Source organism: Gossypium hirsutum, chromosome A07 (assembly GCF_007990345.1).
Source record: "Gossypium hirsutum isolate 1008001.06 chromosome A07, Gossypium_hirsutum_v2.1, whole genome shotgun sequence".
NCBI classification, from domain to species: domain Eukaryota; kingdom Viridiplantae; phylum Streptophyta; class Magnoliopsida; order Malvales; family Malvaceae; genus Gossypium; species Gossypium hirsutum.
This window is the reverse complement of record NC_053430.1, coordinates 21608485-21631549: the sequence shown is the minus strand read 5'-3', so window position 1 is coordinate 21631549 and position 23065 is coordinate 21608485. Positions and strand designations below refer to the sequence as shown.

The 23065-nt window shown below is 38.6% G+C and overlaps 1 long non-coding RNA gene across 1 annotated transcript; it reads right to left on the bottom strand.

The window, feature by feature from the left end:
• Window positions 1–12684: 12684 nt before the first annotated feature.
• Window positions 12685–14917, bottom strand: LOC121232206 (uncharacterized). The gene is made up of 3 exons (XR_005930503.1): window positions 13927–14917; window positions 13778–13821; window positions 12685–12829 (listed from the first exon to the last, which is right to left on the bottom strand). It is a non-coding gene; the product is annotated as an uncharacterized lncRNA (long non-coding RNA).
• Window positions 14918–23065: the final 8148 nt, after the last annotated feature.

Genomic DNA, 23065 nt, shown 5'->3' with positions numbered 1-23065 from the left:
ACTTTCTCAGCCTTTCGAACAACTTCTTGAGGTTCATTACATGCTCTTCTTCTCCTCGAGATTTAGCAATCATATCATCGACGTAGACCTCTATTTCCTTATGCATCATGTCATGGAATAATGTCACCATAGCCCTCTGATATGTTGCCCCAGCATTCTTTAACCCGAATGGCATCACCTTGTAGCAGAACGTTCCCCACATTGTTATGAAGGTAGTTTTCTCCATATCCTCAGGGCCATCTTGATCTGATTATACCCCGAGAATCCATCCATGAAAGAAAACAATGAATGTTTTGCTGTGTTGTCCACCAACGTGTCAATATGTGGCAAGGGAAAATTATCTTTTGGGCTTGCTCGATTCAGGTCACGGTAATCCACGCACATTCGTACTTTTCCATCTTTCTTTGGTACCGGGACTATGTTAGCCACCCATTCTGGATATTTGGAGGCTTGTAGGAAGCCAGCGTCAAATTGCTTCTTGACTTCCTCTTTTATTTTCAACAGCATTTCGGGCCTCATCCGTCTTAATTTTTGCTGGATGGGCTTGCATTCTGGCTTTAATGGGAGCTTATGGACCACTAAATCTTCATCTAGCCCTGGCATGTCCTGGTATGACCACGCGAAAACATCTTTGTATTCGCGGAGTAAAGTGATCAAACTATGCCTGGTACTTTCTGAAATAGAAGTCCCAATCTTCACTTCTTGTTTCCTCTCTTCAGTGCCCAAATTTATTGTTTCCACAGATTCTTCATGAGGCAGAACCTGTTTATCCTCTTGTTCCACCATTCTTAACAATTCAGGAGACGAGACATAATCTTCAGCATTTTCTTCGGCTTCAAATTCTCCTAAGCAAACAGCCTTCTCAAAATCAATTTCAAGATTCGTAACGGGCTTATTCATGTCGTCAATATCTGAGCACCTGAAAGTTGAATGGAAAAGGAAGCTATCGGGGGACATCCAAGTATTGGAAACAACAAACAAAATGTTATGTCATGGCAATGAGGCAAATGTAAGGATAGGCTATGAAATGAGAAAATGATTATGAAATTAGTGATAATGCGAAAAATCGTGACAAAATGCATCTTCATTGATATTCACTTAAATGATAAAGAGCGAATGCAAGCTCCTACAAAAGAATTCCATTATATCTAAGGACACAATAGAAGGTTGATGTTTAGCATTACTCTGAAGGCTTATAAACTACAAGAAGCTCCTCAGCAATCCAATTGTTCAACATGAAACCAGGAGGGCAAGGGCGTATCCTCGAGACATCTTTACTTGCACCAGCTTCTTTGTCAATGACATTTATACTGACATTCTGAAAATCCCTTTCAATTAATCCCAGCATGTTTCGTGGATCATCTTGTCCAGGGTACATCATTCCCGCAGATGTAAATGTTTTGACAAAGGAGGGTACTCTATTGGTTCCCATTCTGGTTCTCGCCCAAAGTTCTTGCAATTCTTCTCTCTTGATCCTTCTTCCACTGTCTTCTTCTTTGGCGCATGTCAGGCTGGAACCCCAAACCGTATCGGGCCTTGTGGTGCACTGGCTTTAAAGCCCTCCTATTCCTTGAGATGTCTCCCTAAACCTCTTCTCGCACGAGCTCCCTTCCTACGGTCAACTTGACACCCATTCTGGTATTTCTCGACAGTTTTGGCATCGGAATTCTATTTCCCTCAGTGACGAAAGTGGCATTGATGAATTCAAGGATCGAAAGGAACATTCACTGCGTCCTTGCTTACTTCCAGGTATGGCGCATCAGCAGAGATAGATGCGACGATGTCTTCTTCGCCCTCGACTGTGACCAAACAGCCATCCATGATGAATTTACCTTTTGATGGAGGGATGATGGGACTGCTCCAGCAGAATGAATCCAAGGTCTTCCCAAAAGGCAGTTATAAGAGGGTGTAATGTCCATGACTTGGAATTCGACCTCATAGATGTAGGGGCCCACTTCCAAAGGGATTTCGATCTTTCCCATGACTTCGCGCTTCGTCCCGTCGAATGCCCTTACCATGGAATGACAGGGCTTTAAGTAGGACAAATCCATCGGTATTCTGGAAAGTGTAGCCAATGGCATAACATTTAACGCTGACCCATTATCGATGAGTACGTTCGGTATTATGTAGCCTTGCAGCGGGTCGTGATATGCAGCGCTTTCACCGAACCTCTACCATTTAGCGGTATCTCATCATCACTAAAAGAGATGAAGTTGTCCGCATTCAGATTGTTTACCCACCTATCAAGCTTTTCGACAGATATGTTGTTGGCCACGTAAGCTTGATTTAACACCTTCAATAAAGCGTTCCGGTGTGGCTCTGAATTTAACAGTAGAGATAGAACTGAGATTCGTGCTGGCTGCTTGCTCAATTGTTCCACCACACTATATTCGCTGTGCTTAATAAATTTCAAGAATTCTTGAGCTTCTTCCTCATTCACAGGCTTTTTAGTTTCTTGCACGGGTGGAATTTCTTGCTCGACTTCGACCTCGTGCATCACTGCTTTCCCTTTTTGCTTCGAGTCGCTACTTTTCTTTACCGGTTCAACTTCTTTAGAATAGCATCGTCCATTCGAGTAAAATGACCTACCTCCCCAACATCTTCAGTTATGGCTTTGACTTTTCAACTTCCGGTGTAACGATATTAACATCATATCTCCACGGTACTGTTTTGTTGTCCTTATACGGGAAAGGAGATGGTACTTCAATTACCATCTGTGGTTTCAATGGCTCTCTCATCGCGTCGTAATAAATTACCAACGGTCGTCAGCACTATAAGGGGGCCCTGATGATTGGCTATCAGAGACGCATACTTCTCTTTCGTTGGCATCTTCACTCTTGTTAAGGACCTTGATCTCCTTATTATCCATCCGGTCTTGAAGTAACCTTTTAAAGTCCTCACATGACTGAATGTCATGTCCAACAATCCCATGAAAATTGCAAAAACTTTGACCTTCTTCTCCAAAAATTCTATCAGAGTGACAGAGCAATCCTTTCTTAACCAATACCTCCCAGATTTTCTGCAGAGGCATCCTTATTTCTGATACACATCTTCTGACCTTCCATTCATCCTCTTTCCCCACTGTGCTCACATTCCCTTCGGTATGGTTAGGGAACGGGTTCCCCGTGGCGTTACTACACTATCGAATCGTAGGATACCCGCGTCAATGAGTCCTTGAACTCTCCTTTTGAAAGCGAGACAGTTCTCAGTAGAGTGCCTTGGTTCCCTGCGTGGTATGCACAACTAGCGTTTGGATCGTACCACTTTGGGTATGGAGGTTTAAGGGGTGCCATGTAATGGGGAGAAATTAGCTTTTTTCTAAAAGTTTTGGGTACAATTCCCCATACGACACAGGGAGGGGGTAAATTGCGGTCTCTCGGGATTATGCCTTGATGGTCTTGGTTCGTTTCTGGGTTGGCTTTGGGCGGGTACCGTGTTTTGTGGGAAAGTGGTGACGGGTCTTTGGTTGTTCGTGGCGTATACGGGGCAGGACGGATGTGGTGCTTGGTAGTAAGGGGTTTGAGGGGGATAATAGAAATTCGAGGGTGGATAATTTCGAGGTCGGGGTTGGTTAGGATACGAATAGAGAATGTAACGACTCCCAGCTCCCACCATGTGGGCTTCTGGCTCTTTCTTCCTTAAGGGTGCTACTTTTCTTGAGCCTTCTGATCCTTCCATTCTACCGCTCTTGACGGCATTCTCTATGACTTCACCAGATATTACAATATCCGCAAACTCTTTCGTGGCACTTCCCACTAATTTGTCATAAAACGGCGCCTTTAAAGTATTGATAAAGAGAATGGTTATCTCCGTTTTTGTTAATGGGGGTTCCACTTGAGCTGAGACGTCTCTCCATCTCTGCGCATACTGTCTAAAAGTCTCTGATGGCTTTTTCTCCATCATTTGCAAGGTCATACGGTCTGGCACCATATCCGATACATGCTTGTACTGTTCGAAAATACTGACGCCAAGTCCTTCCAGGATCGAATCTTTTCTCTACTAAGTTGATTGTACCACCGAAGAGCTGACCCTGTTAGACTATCTTGAAAGCAATGTATGAGTAGTTTATCCTCGTTCACATAACCGGTCATTTTTCGACAGAACATAATGAGATGTGCTTTTGGGCACCTTGTCCCATCATACTTCTCAAAATCAGGCACTTTGAACTTCGGGGGCAAAATTAGATCAGGTACCAAACTGAGTTCCTTGGCACCTAGTGCGGAGAAGACTTCAGTGCCTTCTATTTCTTTGAGTCTTTCCTCTAGACTCCTATATTTTGCGTCATGGTTATCCAATTTCAACTTGGCTACCTCTACTGGGTCATCCAGATCTGGAACTAGTGGATTAGCAGGACTAGCCCCTGGGTTCGACGCTAACATTCCTTGCCCCAAATTAGTGGGTGGAGCAGGTGGCATAGGTCGATGTTCCAAGCCAGTGGGTTCCTCTTGAGTATACCCTCTTTGTATTGTATATGCGGGCGGTGGAGTGAATCCCGGGGGATAGAGTGGATCCTGATCATGGTGAATTCTTGACCGAGGTTCCATAACATCGGAGTTCTGCATGAGTCCTTTTCCTTTGACCAAAGTTGTCATCATCTCCATCATTTTAGCCATCTGATCTCTTTGCTCGAGTGATTCCTCTCGAGATCTCACCATTAGGTCTCTCGTCTCTTGTTGCGATTTGGCCAGTTGCTCTTGTAATTCCTTTTGAGCCCTTTCCATCCTTTCAATTCTCTCATTGAATTCATTCTCCATTACTCTAGCTTGTCGGCGCGTTTTATACGGATGACGTGGTTCCAGTCTTGAAGTCTTGCAACTGCGAATTGTACGTTTTAACCTCAGCGAACGAGTATGGGATATGCAATGAATGAATTGATGCATGAATGAATGCATGAATGTCAAATGAATGTCAGTTATGAATGAAATGCAAGAAATTGGTGTTGATTTCAAGATAGCCCCATATTTAGGCATTTCATTTATCAACATAGTCTATTACACAAAGTTCTCATTTTTCCAACAGTTACACAAATTTCCTAGCCACATTGCCTTGTTTCTTCACTTGCTCTAAAAACTCTGATATGCTCGATCTTTGGCTCGGAGGGAATTGGCAACTGAGAACTTCGGCTTCATCTGATAATTGAACAACTTGCATAGCCGCTTTACGAATTTCATTGATCAAGAAGTCAAGTTGCATTTCTTTTTCTTTGAGAGTTTCTTCATATTCGTGAATGTCCCTATCGTACTGCTTATTCTTTTCTTCTAGAGCCTTCAAGAGGTTATCTAATTGTTGTTGACGAGATTGCAGCATATTTTCTAGATCTCGTGTTTTCCTTTTTAATTCTTGATGTTCAGACTGACTATTCGCCAATTTTACAGTCACTATTTCATACTCGGCGTTCTTCCTTCTTAACTCTATCACAGCGCGCGCAGCCTTTTCCTCCTCTTTCTTTGCTTTTCCCTTCCAAAACTCCATTCCTCCCTTGATATTGCTAATTTCTTCCTTCCATTCTGCTGTCGACTTGCCCAACCCGCTATTCTTTATAGTGTTTCTTAATTTCTTGTTTTCCAAATGAAGGTCCCTTAAGTCGTTTCTCACAATCTCGGCTTCTCTTTGTACTTTTTCAGTCTTGGACCTTTCAACCTGAACTTCAATCTTCAGTTGATAGTTTTCTTCTTGAAGGGCACTAAGGTCCCGAGACATCTTGGCATTTTCTCGTTCGAATTCTTGTCTTGCTATTTCTAGCTCAGACGGCGTTTCCTCCGAGAAAGGATTCTGGATGGTGTAGTTTGTTGATGAGATTTGCTGACTATTTACCCGTTGCTTCCTCCATATGTCGTAATCTTGGGTAAGGGTATCAACATACAAAGCTAATTCCATGAAATGAATTTCCTTCCAATACTTTGCAGTGTCTCGGACTCTCTTCATATATCCTTCACCCGCAAAAGCGAACTCGAACTGTGCTAATCCTCCAGTTGCGGGGAGGAATTGTCGCGAAGAAAATTGCCTTTGGACTAATAGCGGAGCATATCCAACTCCTCCCCATAACCCGAGTAAAGGTACCCAATCTTGGCTTCCACATTTGTATAGCAGAACTGAAGGACGGATCCAGGGTGCTCTCCATGTTATATTCTCGGCGCGAAGATTCTGAAAAACTGATACCCAATGTTGCTCGGTGACTTCCTTCGGCCATTCTTTATTGAGGTAAGCTTCTAGCGGGGAGAATGTTTTAGAAAACATATGGAACGGAGTGCGCTCTACCTTCCAGAAGTGATTCAAAATCCAAACATTGAACAACTGCGCACATCCGATAAATCGTCCCTCCCCTTTTCTTCGACAACTACTCAGGGACCTGAAGGTCTCGGCTAGGATGGTCGGGATAGGGTTGATTCCTTGTTTTAACCTTTCGAAGAAATCAACTACTGGAACTTCGACATGTCCGAGAACTTTTGGGAAAATGACCAAACCATAAATGGCCAAAGCGAATAGATTTAGCCTTTTCAGCATGTCGGGATGGTTCAGAGCCAAATCTCGTAGGGAGGACCATGGAATGCAAATGGTTTCATTCTTCTTCTTTATCTGTTTTTCGGCCCATGCATCAGTCATGTCTGTCAGTCTCACTAACTTTTTCTTGAAGGTCATCGGCTTAGGCTCCTTCACCTATATTTTGCCGAATTGTACATTGTCGATGCGGAGTAAAGCAGCATGCTCTTCTATGGTTGGAGTCATGTCTTCTTGATTGAAGGTGAAACACTGATAAGCTGGGTCCCCGAACCGAACCATGACTTGAATCAACTGTTCGTCTACACGGATGGTGATCAGGTGAGCTATATCTCCACACCTCTCAGTGAAAATGTCTCTAGTGTCTGAATCCCACTGATTCCAAATTCGAACCAAATCCTCAAATTTATTTTGGCGAACATTTACAGTTATATGTTCGGGCAAATTAGCGACACACCCTTCCACTAGACCATCCCCCTTTTCTCTCTGAATTTTTAGAGACCAGTCCCGAACCATGGCATTCTTCTCGGTTATTTGTGTAATTGACTCCTCCATCAGAAACCCGTTTTTTGGCAACCAACTTTTAATCAACACCTTCCTAATATGATGCCTATGATGCATGATGAAAATAAAAATAAAAACAAACAAACTTGGTTAGTAAACACAACAAATATAATTTGAAAAACAAATTAAACTACCCTATCCAATTATTTTGCATAAACAGTGTAAATGAAAGGCAAAAGGTATTTTCCCCGTGTACTTATTTTGGTGACTATAAGCGGACAGAGGTTCGGCATGGCTCTAGTTAGGTGGCTCGTATGGTTCATTATATGCGGTTTTGGTTCTAGATAGGTACTCGAATTGCCCGTACTATCATCTGCTAAGATTAACACGGAGCCTCGGTCATAGCCTATCACAGGCTCACGAGTTCAATTCGAGAGGTTACATTTACTTATGCCTATGCGGAGGGACAAGTTAACTCACGAAAGCATAAGTCATATGTAACCCGAAAGTATTCACTAGCTTGTGCGGAGGGACGAGTTAACTCACGAAGGCGTAGCGTTTACTTTCACTTAAACCGACGGAGCCCGGGTAGAGAGCTCATGTTATGCGAAAATGCAAGTACACGGTGTGTGGGGAACAACTCATAAACCTTTACGTTTTACTTAAAGAAACTAAACCAAAATTAAAACCATAAAAATTGAAACACTGAAAAACAACCAAATAAGCAAGTTAGAAGAAATATTTACAGCACGATACAAATGCATGAATTTTGAAAACGAGATTTTCGGATCATGACCAAATATTTACTTTGAACAAGGAAATTTGAAAATTTTGACAAAATGTGTTTAATTCCAGACACGACTCTCAACAAGGCTGTCCCCAGCTGTAGCAACGTAAAAATTTTGTGGATTCGGGTCCCTAAATTGTGGCGATTTATTAGGAAATTGGAAATTGAAATTTGGTTTTAAAATAAACCGGGAGTCGCCACCGATCCTTTTTCTAGGTGTGATCGGACACCTATTAGATTTTTCTTTAAAAAAATGAGGAAAAGGCTGAGTTAAGGTCTACGTTAAAAGTCAGAGAAAAATTAGGGTTCGGGAGTCGGTTACGCGCGAGGAAGGTATTAGCACCCTCGCGACGCCCAAAATTGGTATCTCCTAAACAAGTGTTGTCTTGACTTTTAAAAATACGAGTTCAATGTTAAAATTTAGTCATAATCCGATTAAAAGAACGAGAAATTTTGGTTTATTTCGTTTTTTTAAGGGTATATCGCTTTAACATGAGTCAATTGACGTTCACCCAACATAGTGATGAACTCGATGACTTAATGTTAAATCGGTATATTACCTTGATTATTGATTTAAATCATGAATAAGAATATTTTCGACATAATGCAAAGTAAAATAATATGAAATAAAAATCAATAAATGAAAGAGCTAGGAATATATTGAAACAGATAATCGAGGTGACAATAATATTAGAAAAGATGAAGGTATAATGGAATTGAACACGAAATGAAAATAATGAATGTATACGCGTAATAATAATATTAAGAATGCGTGCGTAATATGATATATGTATAAAAACGTTTACATAAAATAGTATCTAAAAATATGAAAATACAATTACCTAAATTAAAATAAACGAGTAAGCAAATGATACAAATAATTAATACAAGCATTACAAAAGACATCAATGATATGATAAAAATAAAAAAAAATTTAAAAAATAATTACTAAACTCAAAATATGCAAGTAAATAAGCCCGAATAAAAAAACTATAAAATGAATCTAAATAAATTACCTAATTAAAATCAAAGTAAAATAAAAAAAGGATAATTTACAAATAAAATAAATTACTAATAATAAAATAAGGACCCACGTATAACACGCGTGAATTTATAGGGACCAAGACTGAAATTATCCCTAATCTCGAAACACTGCGTTGAGACATGGGCTAAAGTGTAAGAACTTACAAATATTAGGGAACATTTAAAAAATAAACAAAGTACAAATAGAAGTCAATTGAAAATTGACGCGAAAGAGAAGGACCAAATGCGCCATTAGCCCATTTGAAACAAAAGAATGCGGATCCAATCTTTTGGATTGGGTCAACACGCGTGGGTCCCCTCTTTTAAACTCCATCATTTCCAAATCTGTTGCTAAGCTTTAATTCCCATTTATTTCCTTTTCAAAACCCAGCAACCTTTCATTCTCTTTTTTTTAAATAGAAGCTATAACCCCTTCCCCTAGGGTTTGATTCAACATGCAGCCGCCTAAACCATCATTTATTTGATGGCTGACTGTGCGTCAATGGCGACCGGACCTTGTCAACGGAGGACACGCCCACGGAGATCGGGTAAACACACTCCTTCTCCCTTTTTTCTTTTTTTTTTAAAAGAAAAAATCTTAAAATGTTGTGCTATTCTACCAAAAAACAAAGCAAAATCTGATGAAAATAATAATAAAAACAACCCTAGCCTGAATCTCCATATTTTCGAGACATGTGGGCTTTCATTGGTGTTGTTTCAAACACGCCTTTCGTTTTCCATGCTAAAAAAATCACAAGTAGATCGAAAATAAAGAAAAAATGTGAAATCACCTTTGAATGACTTTTTTGATTTCTTTTTGCTATTCAGTATGCAGGTATTGTGTTTGTTTTTTCTTATTGCCCGTAAAAAACTTACAACGGCTATTACATGGCTTTATAGCCGAATGTTCCAAAGAAAAGTACAAAAATTTTGTTTCTTCTATTGGCTACTCCTCTGTTGCTGCCGTTGTTTTGTTTCCTTCTTGTAGGTACAGAGTCTGTTGGCATGCGTACGGGGTGTGGGCGTGGCGTACGAGGGCTGTGGAGGTATGGGACTGCTGTAGTGGGGGTATGGGGCCGCTGTAGTGGAGGTATGGGGCTGCTTCATGGTTGCGGTGCAAAACAAACAGAAAGGGGGACCTAGGGTTGCTGAAATGTTTTGTGTGTTGGGCTAGGTGGGTTTAGGGTTTTTGTATTATTTGGGTTATTTAGTTTTGGGTTTGGGCCTTTCAATGTGGAAATTGGACCTGTTTTGATTTTTGGGCTGTTTAACATTGTAAATGGACTTGAATTTTGGTTATGTGGATTTTATTTTTGCTTGGGCCAAAAAATTGGCCATTACAACTATCAATGCATTTTTCAATTACTCATCGAAATCTATTTGCCATTGCCTTTGCCAGTATTTTATAAAGCATATTGCATAAGCTAATCGGCCTAAATTGTGTCATATTTAAAGGACTAACAGTTTTTGGAATAAGCACTATATTTGTAGAGTTAATGGGATTGACCTCCATATCTCCATTCAAAAGTCTTAAGCAAAAATGGGGTTGACCTCCATATCTCCATTCAACAGTCTTAAGCAAAAAATGTGACGTCTTCACCGACAGTATGCCAACATTTTTGATAAAATAACGCTAGAAATCCATCTTCCCCTAGTGCCTTTGTAGGTCCCATTTTAAAAATAGCCTCTCAAATTTCCTCCTTGGTATAAGGCGCTATAAGTCTATGATTATCTTCCTCATTAATGCATCGATCAATCTCTATTAACAAATGGACATAATTCCCCTTACTTCCTCCCGAGAACAATTTTTAAAAATAGGAGCCCGCAACCCCTTCAATCTCATGTAAAGCCTCCACTTCCCTTCCATCTTCAGTCTGTAACTTATGAATGAAGTTCGCCCTCTGTCATTGTGTAGCTTGGCTGTGAAAAAAATTTGTGTTTTTATCTCCATATTTCAACCAATTCAGCCTAGCCCTCTGTTCCCAATAGCACTTATCTTTTTCAATCTCAAAGTTCAGATCAATTTTTGTATCAATCAGCTCAACTAAGTTTCTATCATCTCTTTCAGCTTCAGCCAGCACAGATAATTTCTCCGTTAAAAACTTTTGCCTTTTCTTTCTATTAATTTTGATTTGCCCAACCCATTGTTTCAATCCTTTTTTTTTTAATTTTCCAGCTTTTGCGGCAACCCCCCAGCTAGATTCTCTTACAAAATTTTTATTTGATCCAAGAAAGAGTCCTTCAATAACCACCAAGCTTCAAATTTGAAAGCTTTATTCTACAACCGTTCTTCAATCATTTTGGTATTGATTAGAAGAGGACAATGATCTAAAAAGGAATGACCTAGATGTTGAACTTTCACCCCTAGGAACTTAGCAATCCAATCTGAATTTGCGACACCCCTGTCTAATCGCTCTTTGTATATTCGTATCCGGTAAGTTGCCTCTCTCCCAAGTGAACCAATTACCAGAAAATCCCACATCATTCAATTGACACTCTTCCAAAGTTCTTCGAAAAAGCTCTATCCTCCTTTCCTCTCTTGGCAAGCTTCCGTTTTTTTTTCAAAACCATACAAAATTTTATTAAAATCTCCACAAACACACTAAGGGAGATTTCTATCAGATATTAAACCTTTCAAAACAGCCCACGAATTGTTTCTATCTTGTGAATAAAGGGAACCATAGAAGCCCATATATCTCCAATTGAATCCTGCCTCAGAATCCTCAATTACCACATCAATATGCCTTTTTGAATAGCTCTAGAGTGCGATATTAACATCTACTTTCCATGCTAGACACAATCCTCCTCTTATACCTTCAGAATCAACCTCAATACCGTTTATAAAACCATAGCTCCTCCGAACTCGCTCCATCTGTCTTCTATGAAGTTTTGTCTCCATCAAGAAGATTATTTGGGGACTATATGTCTTTAGCATATGCCGAAGTCTTCGAATCGTCCGTGGACTCCCCAACCCACGAACATTTCAACTTACAATTTTCATTGCACTCAGTTGGCATGCCTCTTGGCAGCCACTGAAATAAAGAATTAGAGTCCACCAATCTCCTGCTTCTAACCAATTCATTACCATTCTCTTCATTTCCTATTGTTTTTTTCATCTCCCCCCCTCGTGTCATTTTTCCCCTCCTCTCCTACTAAGATATCATCTTTTGAATCATGTTCCATAGCTGTTTGCACCTTATCCCTCCAAACACCATCCTTCCTTTGAATGAATGATGACGCTCTCCCTTATAGGTTCAAGCCTAGAATTGGATCAAAGCTTTTTCCACTTCTTTTTATGTTATTCCCCCATGGTTTATTCCCTAGAACACGATTATCATACCCACTTCTTTTCCGTTTACCTCCCCCTTCTTCTATCATCCAAATACTATTTATCAATATGTAATACCTCAAACTTGGCTTAGACATTACGGCCGAATACAGCGTGTCACGTTGAAGCGTTACTGAAAAACTCATATTTTATCTAAAATCTTTCTTAGCGTTTAGAGAGTATTTTCGTTATAGGTTAAAGTAAATGAAAGCTGAGCACCAGGTAGGAAACCGGAAAAGAGGAGGTGAGCCCATCGGACTGCTTAAGTACCAAGCTCCCTTCGAATCCAATCCTAGACATGCACACCACCATTGCCACACCTTATCTTAGTGTATGTTCTTAGGAAACCAATTCAATGAAGTCCAGTTTAAGGAAAAATGATTAATTTTGAAAAACATTTTCGTTGCGAAAGTTTTTCTTTGTTGTCGTGATATTTTAAAATCAATTACTGTTTTTGAAATTGCGCCCTAAAACTAATCAGTTTCAGCGATTAAGATAATATCATACCTATTCTAGCAAAACATATTAAAACCATTTAAAATAATTAAAGCGGCCTTATTACAACTTAAAACTCAAATCATAAAAGTAAATGAAAAGATGTCCAATTCACTAGTAGAAAACCAAATTTGCAGAACGAGTGGCCACTCCGAGTCCCTCACAGCTCCAAGCCTACTATGGTTGTGGATTACCTACGTGGATAAAATTTAGGGGTGAGTTTGAAAAACTCAGTGTGTAAAGTATCCCAATCAGAGCCCAAATCAGTTTAAGCTTTACTGGGCCTAAGCCCTATTCAAGAATCAGAGTTAATTGGGCCTTAGCCCATATCAATATTAATTTGGGCCATAGCCCCTTACAATATCAGAGTATACTGGGCCTAGCCCATATCAGTATCAATCTGTGCTGTAGCTCTATTACAAGTCGAGATATATTGGGCCTTGCCCATATTAACACAGTTGGGCCCATTTCAATATAGTTGGCTCATAACAAAACAGTCTAATATGATTAATGCATGATAACCCCATCCAACCCTGCACTTGCCTCCGTCCATCCCTACACTTCCTGTGGGGAATAAATTACCCACGCCATCCCTACACTTACAGTGTTAACATCGGTTGCTTATATCAGAATATGTGGCACAGCCATCAGAACGGGTTCTTCCTCCATAACATAACCCAGATCCCATGCAACAGATATACATGTCATGGCATACAACAAACAGAATCAGAATATCATGCATTTCAGTCAAAATTAACCTCAATGGTATAATGGTCATTTTGCACCTAAGGGTAAAATGGTAATTTTCATACTTAGGGGTATTTTAGTAAAATTTACTATTCTAGAGTTTACACACATATTATAACCATTAACACATTAATAGAAAACTTACCAAGCATTTTTACTGAATTGGCTCGTTGGCCCACTACCCCGTTTTTGGCCCATTAAGCCTAAATATACCGAAGTGCACGAAAATCGTGCACTCTGCAGTCTCATCACTATCACTGTAGTTTACTAAATACGTTAATCGATCTACCTTACGAGCATTCGCACACTCGCAAGTTCACAAAATACCAGTTTTTCAGCATTTCGGCTTTTCGGCTTTTACCGATCTAGTCTATGAGAGGATGTCAATTACACACCTGTTTGCGAAGAAATGCTGACGAGTTCCACACACACTAGTTTCCTATAGTCAATTACCAATACGTTAACTATGAATCCATAACAACTTGTATACAAAACTCCTTACCCAAAAGTCGGCCATTAACACTTTAGGCACTAGAGATCTTACCTTTTTCCGAATCTAGCGACTAGGTTTAAATCCAGTCGTTCCACTTGTCCAAGCCTCCAACAATAAAACAATTGTCACAACCTTAAGAGCTATAGGGCCCAATCGACAGCCTCCCTAAGCCTTTAGGGGTTTCGGCTTTTTTAAACTCGAAATAAAGAATAGATTTGAAAACTTGCCACCGGTTCCTTCAATCAACGATTCCACTTTAATTCCTATTCAATTCTGATGCAGATCTAACCCCTCAAATGTTAGCAGAAATCAAATCTTTAAAGGTCTAAATATTCGGCTATGCCCCTAAGACTATGGGGTTTTTCAGCTTTTTGAAATAGTAAAGAGAAAGATGAAATATGAGGGTTGTACAGTGGTTTTGTCGACAGAACCTTGGGGTTCAGAGGATAAGAGAATTGGCCAAAAAGATGGAGAAGAATCAGAGGGTTTGGCTAGGAGAAATCGGCACAGAAAAATAGGCTTTCGGGATTTGGGCTTTTATGGCAATCGGCTATAAGGCTTAGAAACAAATGGTAAGGAAGTGGAGTTGAGTAGAATTGTAGCAAGATTCAACTATAGAGAAAAATAAAAAGAAGAGAAAATAGATAAAGAGAGGAGAAAAGAAGAAGAGAAAAGAATTGTCAGAAACAGCACCCCCTATCCAAAAAGAAAAAGAAAAAAAAATAAATCCTAAGGCCAAAGATATATGGCACTTATTAGCTATGGTCGAATGAGTGTATATCGGGCATAGGAATTCTTCCTAGATTCCAATTCCCTGGAATTGCTCCTTGATTTTTGACCAACTTCAATGTTTTAATTTCATTCAAACTCCTAACCGATCAGCCCACCGCTTCCACCGCTTCAGCATGCTGCCAAGAGTCCTGATCAGACCCCAACTCTTTTCCCACGCGTGCAGTAATAAAAAACCCCAATCTTACGTGCGCAAGATGAGGCTCGAAACCTAAACCTCCGTCCACCCTGCGCCCTTGCGCCTACGCCCGAGTTTCTGGCCACTGCACCACGCTTCTTTCTTTACTGATATATGGTCACAATTAATTTTAACCTTTAACCCGCTTCAGTTCTGGCCCGTTTAAAAAAAAATAAAACAAAATTCGCCTTCCCCTGGAATCGAACTCATAACCTTCCGGCAGGCCTAGCACGCTGTTGCCACTGCACTAAAGCCTTTCTCATGATATAATCTACTCACAAATAATTTTAGGACTTATCTGCAGCAGTCCCGGTTCGTTTAAAAATAAAACAAAATGTCGTTACTTACCAGACTCGAACCTCTAACGACATGCACACTCTTAACGCCTCCTTGCCACTTGACCACATGCCTCTTTTGTGTCACCTTTCCTCCCGAGATATTTATAAGGCCTTCGTGCGGTAATCCTTGGTTGTAAAAAAAACAACCATTTATGCACACCGTGCCTTGAACCCAAGCTTTAAAACTTTGCCCAAATTATTAATAAGGCCTATTGCCCAGATTCCCTTAAAGAGGCAAAATTTAAGAATTTTGCTAAAGCTATGGGCCGAGCCCTGAATCTTTTTCCCACACCATAACCTTTCGTAATTTATTTAATTGCTACACTAAACATACATAATAATAAAAAATTAAATCAACCCATTTATTCGGGCCGTCTCTTACCCGAACCCAGACACAAGGCCCAGTACTTCCAGGCTCAAAAATCGGGGCGTTACACGATAAAACTCTTCAGGATTCCGCTCGCAAAGACAAATCCCAGCCCATCTCAACAGTTTCAACTCCGAGCATCATTCTTGCTTCACAAAAAGAGTCGTTGTGCCCCAACAATCCATAATAAAAACAAAAAAATGATAGACGTTCATACTTAAATTTAACATACGAACACCTGCCATAAAACAAAATCTGTTTTTTCCTCTTCAAAGGGCGTCTAACATCTATCTGCACCCTTAATCTCATGAAATTTCAATTTTCTTTTCCCAGATTTGAGCCATCATAGTCTAAAAAGACCCTTATAAAATTACCCATTTGTATTGCTAGATTTTCAGAAAACATTCCAATTGGAACATCGTGGACTTGTACCCAAAAAGGAGAGAAAATTAAAGGAACTTCTAGTGGATCTTCCCCCCTTTTCAAATTATAGAGCAATAATAAGTGGTTATTGAAAGTCCATGATGAACCTTTTAAGACCCTCTCCATATCCATACTATGAAAAAACTGAAAAAGATACCACTTTGTCCCCAGATCTCGAATTTGAACCCCATAAACAGGGTGCCACAGATTTGCCATAGTACTTCTCATGGCTGGGAAATGGATAATGCTGGTTGTTAAAAAACACCTCACTAATTGAAATTCCTCCATTCCTCTTTCCATCCCTGGATCTGTTTGTATTTGCAAAATCTCATCTTCTTCTTCATTAAGTGTCAGTTACGCTAATTCAGTTTCCATGACTGTAAATTAGTCAAAGACCAGAGGCAAGGACAACTCTATCCAGCGACCGTGAAAAAATAACAAAGAACACAGAGAACTCCAAAAAAGACCTAAAAACACATGCCAAAGGCGGCAGACGAAAAGCGTGCTAGGGTAGCAGACTAATCTTATTATAAAAAAATTGTCTAATAAATTTGTTACTTTATTAAAACATAAGTTGAACTTAAAAGTTTTAATATATTTTAATTAATAACTATTAAAATTATTTTTTTCTTATTTGTAATACACGTGCCGTATAAGGATTGGCTGATTGATAAAAATAAGTTGTGTTAGAAAGAGGGTAAACTATACAGATAGCCACCCAACGATAAAAAGTTTTCATTTCAGGCGCCAAAAATAAAAAAAAATTACAATTTAAGCACCCAACTTACATACTTCAGCGATTTTGATCACTCCCATTAAAATCACAAACCGCAACGATAAAAAACCTTTCCATTCTATTCAGTTTTTATTCTTTTTTTATGATCCTATATAATAATAATAATTATATTATATTATAATAATAATAGGATTAAATGAATGAGTCCATATAGATACTGAAATGGTCAAATTATTATTCTATTAGGATTATTTTCTTTTCATTTGATTTGAGTTGAATAAAATAGGTTACATATGAAAAAAACCAAATCTGAATTGAACTGTGCAGTTTGAATGATAACACTAATCCATAACACTAATCCAAAATCGAACCCAACAATATAAAATCTGGACTGAACTCTATTTATTAATTCAACATTAGAGAGCAAAGACTTGTAGTAGCATAGCAAATGTTTGATGGCACACATGAAAATAGCCTTGAAGAAATGGAGTACTAAAGCGACATATAGTTATATCAATAAAAAATATTGAACTAATTATTGGAGGAATTTATTGATGCAATAAGAGCAAAGTGGACGAATTTAGATATTAAAATGTTTTCAGAATAAATTTTACGAATAAAATGATATTATGTATGTATCTATAACTTTGAAACCAAATTCTACAAGCTATTTATTCCAAATGGAGTTGAATCCCTTAACCCCACATGTATTAGCCAAACCCTAAAAACAACTTAAGAGGGGCTTTAAAGTTTGGATTTATATATAGCTGATGGGATGGGATGGATGGAATTCAAATAATTACCACAACTTAATCCATGTTAATTTGGCAAGGTGTAATATGAGATCAACCTCCATCTGTGATCACAATGAATTTTTTATGAAAATATTAGTAACATGATTCCAGTTAGTGGAGGAAGGGGAAATGTAAGCACTAAATTTTTGTCCGACTAGAGTTTGTGTTTAATTTTCAAAATTTCAAAAAAAAAAAATTAAAAAATAATAATTGCATTTTGACACCTAAACTTTTCCTAAATTTCATTTTGACCCTTAAACTTTCTTTAAATTTCACTTAGACCCCTAAACTTTCATTAAATTTCATTTTAATCCTAAATTTTCTAAAAATTACATATAGCCCCAGAAGTTTTGCTGCATTTGCGATTTGGTCCTTCAGACAAGTTACATGATTTGGGGCACCCACTTCCCAGATTTTCAGGCCATAAACATGGGTGGCTGCTCCTTCCCCACTTGCTACCTGCAAAAAAGAAGCAAAACCAACTATAAAAAGGAGTTTAAACTCCAAAAAAGAAGAACACCCACGAAAAAAAATAAAAAAAAAACTTGCAAAAAGAGAGATTTTTTCGAAGGAAAAAAGAAGAAAAGAGAAGAAAAGAGAAAGAGGAGAAGAAAAGAAAGAGTACCGGCGTCGGAGGAGGTAGCGGCGGTGCAAGCGGTGGTGGAGGCTAGACTTTGAAGAAGAAGAAGGAAGAAGAAGGAAGAAGAAAAGAGGAAGAAGAAAGAAAGAAAAAAAAGAAATAATAAAAAATATTATAACAGTCGGGTCAACCCGACCCGACCCACCTACGACCCGATCCGACCCAGCAGCCCAAGAAAAAACAAAAAAAAAGAAACAAGCCCAAAAAAAATCAAAGCAAAAAAAAAAGCAGCAAAAAAAGAAGGGAAAGAAGCAGCACAAAAAAAAAGAGGGCAGGCCAACAATAGGCCCAATTCCAGCAGCCCAACAAGCAGCCAACAGGCCACCAGCCAGCAGGCCCGCGCAGGCCAGCCCAACAAGGCAGCCCAGCAGAAAAAAAAAAGGAAGAAAAAGAAGAAAAAAGAAAAAAGAAAAAAGAAAAAAGAAAAAAGAAAAAAAGAAGAAAAAGGGGGTTCAATTTTAGCAACCCGTTCGGCGAAGCTCGTGTTTTAGATTTTTCGGTAATTTTATTTATTTCTCTTTTAATTTAATGCTCGTATTTTTATGTTATTTCATTTTAATATTATTAGCATTTTATGCATTTTATATATTTTTATATTTTTGTATTTATATTTACAATTTAATTAAATTTTAATTTTACTTTATTTTAAATAATTTTAATAAATAAGGCAACGAATCGGTTTAGCATCGAGTCACCGAATTCATCGCTATGTTGGGTGAATATCGATGGCTTATGTTAAATTCGGGACCCGTTTTAAAAATAAAAAATGTTCAAAAATCCTCGTGTTTCAAAAAAATTTTCTCGTGTTTTAATACAACCCGATTAAATATTAAATTGAATTGGTTTGACACTAATTCGTCGATTTCATTGCCATGTTGGGGTGAATATCATCGATTCGTGTTAAATATGGTACGTTTTTCTAAAAAAAAATTCTTGTTTCAAATTTTCGAATCTTTAAAAATTACTCGTATTTTAGAAACTTTCGAATTTTCGCGTTTTCAAAAGTTTTCGTGTTTGAAAAAATTTTCGCGTTTAAAAAATTTCTCGTATTTCAAAAATTGTCGTTTTTTACAAATTTTCGTGCTTTCAATAATCCTCGTGCTTTTAAAAATTCTCATGTTTCAAAAATCTTCGTGTTTTCAAAATTCTAGTGTTTCAAAAATTTTCTTGTTTTCAAAAAAAAATTTCGTGTTTTAAAAAAAAATATTTCCGTGTTTTAAAAATTTTCGTGTTTTAAAAATTCTCGTATTTAAAATTTTTTTTTTAAGAAAAAATTTTGTTTCAAAAAAATGTCTTGTTTTAAAAATTCCCGTGTTTCAAAAAAAATGTCGTGTTTTAAGAAAATTTCGTTTTTTTTCAAAAATTTTCGTGTTTCTAAAATATTCGTGTTTACAAATTCTCGTGTTTTCAAAAATTCTCGTATTTAAAAAAAAAACTTTCGTTTTAAAAAAGAAATACTGCGCTTCAAAATTCTCGTGTTTTTTTTTAAAAAAAGGGGTTCTCGTATTTCAATCGGATCACGACTAAATATTAAATGGAACTCGTATTTTTGAAAATTAAGACAACATGCGTTTAACGAGATACCAATTTTGGGCGTCGCGAGGGTGCTAATACCTTCCTCGCGCGTACCGACTCCCGGACCCTAATTTTCTCTGGATTTTGACGTGGACCTAAAATTGTCTCTTTTTTTTAGAAAAGTTTAAAAAAATTCTTCTAAAAAAAGGATTTTATTTGGTGTCCGATCACACCTAAAAAAGATCGGTGGCGACTCCTCTTTTGTAAATAAAATTTGAAACTTTAATTTTTCAATAATCATTTCAAATAGCGCCTATTGCCAAATTTTTAGGTCGCTACAGCTGGCGACTCCACTGGGGATTTTTTTTTTTCGAGAGTCGAGTCTAATGTTAAACGCGTGTTGTCAAAATTTTCAAAATTTCTTGTTCAAATTAACATTTAGTCGTGATCCTTAAATTTTTTGTTTTAAAAAAAATCATGTATTTGCATCGTGTTGTACATATTCTAATTTGTTTTATCAGGTTGTTTTTCAGCTTTAAATTTTTGCGATTTTATTTTTGGTTTAGTTTTTTCTAAATAAAACGTAAAGGTTTACAAGTTTCTCCCCACACACCGTGCACTTGCATTTTTTTTGCATAACATGAGCTCTATACCCGGGCTTCGTCCCTGTTAAGAGAAAGTAAACGCTACGCCTTCGTGAGTTAACTCGTTCCTCCGCACAGGCTAGTGAATACTTTCGGGTTACATATGACTTATGCTTTCGTGAGTTAACTTGTCCCTCCGCATAGGCATAAGTAAATGTAATCCCTCGAATTGATCATCGTAAGCCTATGATGGGCCATGACCGAGGCTCTGTACTAATCTTAGTAGATGACAGTGCAGACGATTCGAGTACCCACCTAGAACCAAAACCGCATATAGTGAACCATACGAGCTATCCAATTAGAGCCATGCTGAACCTCTGTCCGCTTATAGTCATTAAAATAAGTACACGGGGAAAATGCCTTTTGCCTTTCATTTACGCTGTTTATGCAAAATAATTGATTGGGTAGTTTAATTTGTTTTTCAAATTATATTTGTTGTGTTTACTAACCAAGTTTATTTGTTTTTACTTTTATTTTCATCATGCATCATAGGCATCATATTAGGAAGGTGTTGATTAAAAGTTGGTTGCCAAAAAAAACGGGTTTCTGATGGAGGAGTCAATTACACAAATAACCGAGAAGAATGCCGTGGTTCGGGACTGGTCTCTAAAAATTCAGAGAGAAAAAGGGGATAGTCTAGTGGAAGGGTGTGTCGCTAATTTGCCCGAACATATAACTGTAAATGTTCGCCAAAATAACTTTGAGGATTTGGTTCGAATTTGGAATCAGTGGGATTCAGACACTAGAGACATTTTCACTGAGAGGTATGGAGATATAGCTCACCTGATCACCATCCGTGTAGACGAACAGTTGATTCAAGCCATGGTTCGGTTCTGGGACCCAGCTTATCAGTGTTTCACCTTCAATCAAGAAGACATGACTCCAACCATAGAAGAGTATGCTGCTTTACTCCGCATCGACAATGTACAATTCGGTAAAATATATGTAAAGGAGCCTAAGCCGATGACCTTCAAGAAAAAGTTAGTGAGACTGACAGACATGACTGATGCATGGGCCGAAAAACAGATAAAGAAGAAGAATGAAACCATTTGCATTCCATGGTCCTCCCTACGAGATTTGGCTCTGAACCATCCCAACATGCTGAAAAGGGTAAATCTATTCGCTTTGGCCATTTACGGTTTGGTCATTTTCCCAAAAGTTCTCGGACATCTCGAAGTTGCAGTAGTTGATTTCTTCGAAAGGTTAAAACAAGGAATCAACCCTGTCCCGACCATCCTAGCCGAGACCTTCAGGTCCCTGAGTAGTTGTCGAAGAAAAGGGGAGGGACGATTTATCGGATGCGCGCAGTTGCTCAATGTTTGGATTTTGAGTCACTTCTGGAAGGTAGAGCGCACTCCGTTCCATATGTTTTCTAAAACATTCTCCCCGCTAGAAGCTTACCTCAATAAAGAATGGCCGAAGGAAGTCACCAAGCAACATTGGGTATCAGTTTTTCAGAATCTTCGCGCCGAGAATATAACATGGAGAGCACCCTGGATCCGTCCTTCAGTTCTGCTATACAAATGTGGAAGCCAAGATTGGGTACCTTTACTCGGGTTATGGGGAGGAGTTGGATATGCTCCGCTATTAGTCCAAAGGCAATTTTCTTCGCGACAATTTCTCCCCGCAACTGGAGGATTAGCACAGTTCGAGTTCGCTTTCGCGGGTGAAGGATATATGAAGAGAGTCCGAGACACTGCAAAGTATTGGAAGGAAATTCATTTCATGGAATTAGCTTTGTATGTTGATACCCTTACCCAAGATTACGACATATGGAGGAAACAACGGGTAAATAGTCAGCAAATCTCATCAACAAACTACACCATCCAGAATCCTTTCTCGGAGGAAACGCCGTCTGAGCTAGAAATGGCAAGACAAGAATTCGAACGAGAAAAGGCCAAGATGTCTCGGGACCTTAGTGCCCTTCAAGAAGAAAACTATCAACTGAAGATTGAAGTTCAGGTTGAAAGGTCCAGGACTGAAAAAGTACAAAAGAAGCCGAGATTGTGAGAAACGACTTAAGGGACCTTCATTTGGAAAACAAGAAATTAAGAAACACTATAAAGAATAGCGGGTTGGGCAAGTCGACAGCAGAATGGAAGGAAGAAATTAGCAATATCAAGGGAGGAATGGAGTTTTGGAAGGGAAAAGCAAAGAAAGAAGAGGAAAAGGCTGCGCGTGCTGTGATAGAGTTAAGAAGGAAGAACGCCAAGTATGAAATAGTGACTGCAAAATTGGCGAATAGTCAGTCTGAACATCAAGAATTAAAAAGGAAAACACGAGATCTAGAAAATATGCTGCAATCTTGTCAACAACAATTAGATAACCTCTTGAAGGCTCTAGAAGAAAAGAGTGAGCAGTACGATAGGGACATTCACGCGTATGAAGGAACTCTCAAAGAAAAAGAAATGCAACTTGACTTCTTGATCAATGAAATTCGTGAAGCGGCTATACTAGTTGTTCAATTATCAGATGAAGCCGAAGTTCTCAGTTGCCAATTCCCTCCGAGCCAAAGATCGAGCATATCAGAGTTTTTAGAGCAAGTGAAGAAACAAGGCAATGTGGCTAGGAAATTTGTGTAACTGTTGGAAAAATGAGAACTTTGTGTGATAGACTATGTTGATAAATGAAATGCCTAAATATGGGGCTATCTTGAAATCAACACCAATTTCTTGCATTTCATTCATAACTGACATTCATTTGACATTCATGCATTCATTCATGCATCAATTCATTCATTGCATATCCTATACTCGTTCGCTGAGG